General features: G+C 39.7%; 1 long non-coding RNA gene across 1 annotated transcript; it reads right to left on the reverse strand.

The window, feature by feature from the left end:
* Positions 1-2,154: 2,154 nt before the first annotated feature.
* LOC107484560 (uncharacterized) lies at positions 2,155-3,343 on the reverse strand. The gene is made up of 3 exons (XR_002375022.2): positions 3,224-3,343; positions 3,090-3,127; positions 2,155-2,988 (listed from the first exon to the last, which is right to left on the reverse strand). It is a non-coding gene; the product is annotated as an uncharacterized LOC107484560 (long non-coding RNA).
* Positions 3,344-3,789: the final 446 nt, after the last annotated feature.

Below are 3,789 nucleotides of genomic sequence, written 5' to 3' on the forward strand. Positions count from 1 at the left end.
GCTTACTCCTGAGCATACTCCATAGTCTTCCTGGAGATGGTCCTCTCAATGGGAATGAGGGTATCATGATCAATCCACACTCTAGCAGCATCACAAAGGCGAAAAATCTGGTGTGGTAATGCCAGCCTGGAATTGGTGGAGGCATTGGGGGCAATACTATAAATCTCTTGTGGAATAACTCGCTCCACCTCCACCTCCCTCCCGAGCATGATATAGTAAATCATCACTGCTCGGTCTATGGTAACCTCCAAGCGGTTGCTCGTCGAGATGATGGAGCGCTGAATAAACTCCAACCATCCCCTAGCAACCAGCTTCAGATTGTGCCGTCCCAACTGGCCAAGCTGCCCCTCAGAATTGAGCCTTCACTGGGATCCCAAAAGGCATATGTCTGCAAGTATCTGCTCAAGCCGCCGGTCCCTGTTGACCCTTTCAGTATGGGACTCATCATCATCCCCTGTCTGTAGCAAGTAGTGTATCTCCGCACCCTCTGTGGACCAAACTCGAGAATCTGCCCTCTCACCATCATCCTCCAGTTCTTGGGACTGGGATTTAGGCCCTTCACATGCTTGTAAGATACCCAAGTGTTGGCATAAAATTCTTGGACCATGAGTTGGCCCACCTCAGTGACTGGGTTGCACAATGTGCCCCAGCCCCTCCTCTGAATCTCAGCCTGAATCTCTGGGTACTCGTTCAGTTTAAGATCAAACCAAACCTCTGAAATCACCATTTTTTGTCCAGTGATCTCATGGAAGTGCTCCTCATGGACCTTAGACTGAACCGGTGGAAGTTAAATAGACCGGTCACTGGGGCCTTCTCCTTCCTCTTCCTAGAGGAAGACTCTCTGGTCTTGGGTGAGATAAAAAATACTGAAAGAGAAAAAACGGCGCGGCCACACCAAACTTAGAAGGTTTCTCATCCCAGAGCAAAGAAAAAGAGAATAAAAAGAAAGAGAAAATAGAGGGTGGTAAAAAAAAGGAAGAAAAAATTTGTGGAGGGTAAGGGATAATAGTGGGGATAGGAAATTAAAATTGGGAAGGGAGATGTAAAAAAAAAAAGAAAAAGGAGGTGGGATTGGTAGTGAGAAAGAAAGATAGGAAGGGTAGTGGAATTTTTATTGTTGTGGTGAAAGGGTGGGGTAAAAGAAGTTATTTATAGAAGGGGGGATGTTCGGTGGGTAAAGGAAGGGAGGGTTTAAAAAAAGTGAATGGGAGTTATTGTGGAGGTTGGTGGGAGTTATGATAGGTTAATGGGGAATGGAAGAAAAGTAAATGGGGAGAGGGGGTTGGGTAATAGTAATAGGGGAAGGGGTGTGGGAGAATAGGAAAGAATTGATTGTGGAGTGGGGATGGTGGGCGGGTACCTCATTTTCCTTTTTTTCATAATTTAAACTCCCTTTTTGAAGGACCTGACGAACGAATTCCTTGCGTGGTCTAGATAGAATTCGCAAATATGTTCTCGTTGAAAGTATTGTTTCTAGACTGACAAGAAATCCTTTCATACAAAAATTTGGTTGTCACAAGTAACAAACCCAATAAAAATAAACCGAAGTATTCAAACCTCGGGTCGTCTCTCAAGAAATTGCAGGAAAGTGTTCTTGTTATTGGTTATGAGTTTTCTGGGAAATTTGGAGTTTGGGCAATGGGCACATAAATGATTATAAATTAAAGTAAGGAAAATTAACAAGAGACTTTATGCAATTGAAATAAAAGCCTTGGCTAGGAGAAGATTATTCGGAAGTTCTATCCTTGTTGGATTTTCCAAGATCAATAATAATAGGTTGTTGTTTCTACTTAGTTAACCCTCAACGAATGAAGGAAAGTCAAGTAAGTTGGGAGCCAACTTCTATTCACAAGTCCTAATCCTCTTCCTTGGGAAGGATTAGTGTTAGTGACTAGAGAGGCAGCCACCAATAAACCCAATTACAATTTAACTCTTGAGTCTTCCAACTCAAGGGTCTCCAAATATTAATCAACTCCGAAGCCAAGTTAGAAACTTACTCCATTGACATGGATGTCATTTACATGATAAAAGGAATTGAATTGAGATAATCAAGAAATTAAAGAAATTAAATAGAAAAATACTCTTTGCATTAATAATTAAACAAAAGAAGAAAATAAACTGAAGTAATAGAATAAAAGTAGAAGAACACTAAATTAAAGGAACATTGAACGTGGAATTGGGAAGAAATAAACCTAAAACTAAGAGAAATCCTAAATCCTAAAACTTAGAGAGAGGAGAGAGCCTCTCTCTCTCTAGAAACTACATCTAAAACATAAAATTATGTGAATGAAAGTTGTCCTTTGATTCCTCCACTCTGCAGCCTCTAATCTGTGTTTTTCGAGCTTGAAACTGGGCCAGAAACAGCTCTGGTACGTCTAAAATTTCGCAGATGCACGCATGCGCGTGATGCACGTGTGCGCGTCGCCTAGCTATATGGCCACTATGACGAATTATATATCATTTCGAAACCCCGGAAGTTAGCTTTCCAACACAACTAAAACCGCCTCATTTAGATTTTTGTAGCTCAAGTTATGATCGATTGAGTGCAAAGAGGTCAAGGCTGACAACTTTACAGTTCCTTCAACTTCTTGTATTCCTTTCACTTCATACTTCCTTTCCATCCTCTACGCCAAATCTTATTCTTCCACACAACAACACCCTTCATTTTTGCATGCAAACTGTAAAACGAGAATGCAACACTGATCGATCCGAAAAATGGCAACATCATAATCTCACTTGTAGTGATGTGTTTGAAATTAATACAGCCAAGCTCGGCAATACCATCAACAGCTCTTTCTTCCCAGTTGTCATAGAAATTGTCCCTGAAATAAGCATGTGCTTCCGAATCTGCCCCAAAACCTCCATGCTCAAAGTCATTACCACTAGGACCGAATGCATCACTTCCTTCCTCTTCCCACGACAATCATTGTCGCCAACACAAAATGGTCCATCCAAATGGTTCACCGCAGATTCTTCCTCCAAGAACGCCTGCGCGGAACAATAAGCTTTCAGAGAATACTCCAGCGATGAAAAAAGATAAAACAACCAAACACATAGTATTCTATAACACAGTTTCATCACAACATTACCATCATTTGATCTACTATAAAATTTGCCGAAGATAAACCTGCAAAGCACAGAACATTGAAAACATACTGAAGGTTCATTAATCGAGAATGATTTGTTTTCCTGAAATTGAAGAATGAAATAATAACCTACTTACCAGCGATGGAGACTCCTTTGTCTAGATCCAATTAGGGTTTCACTGCAAATTAAAGATTTGACACATTTGTAAAATTTTCAGAGAGAGTGCCTTATGGTCAATGGCTTTCATCAATATCCCATTATTACACTTTTTTTAATGTTTTAATTCATTTTTGGGCTACTATGAGCATCGAGCCCAAGTGTCTAGCAAGGGATTTGAATGAAAATATTAAAAATTGTAGATGCCATTATATTATATGCCACTAGTGTGGAGGCATTGTCGTCAAACCTGAAGATCCTTCTTCTCATCCTGTTAGGTACAGGCTATAATTAAATAGAATAACAAGAAAGAGATTCAAAATCAATAAACAAACCTCACGATACGACAAGAGCCAATTATAATTTTAAGTTTTAGAGAACTAAAATCTAACAATATTAGACCACTGAAATGAAAGACAATAACAATATTATAGGAGTATACTTGACAATCAAATAGAAAAAGGGCAATAACAAATCTCAACAGTGTACACATCCTCACATCAGCATTCAAGATGCAAAAATCATATACCTATGTATGTTACAATT

Source organism: Arachis duranensis, chromosome 4 (genome assembly GCF_000817695.3).
Source record: "Arachis duranensis cultivar V14167 chromosome 4, aradu.V14167.gnm2.J7QH, whole genome shotgun sequence".
NCBI lineage: Eukaryota > Viridiplantae > Streptophyta > Magnoliopsida > Fabales > Fabaceae > Arachis > Arachis duranensis.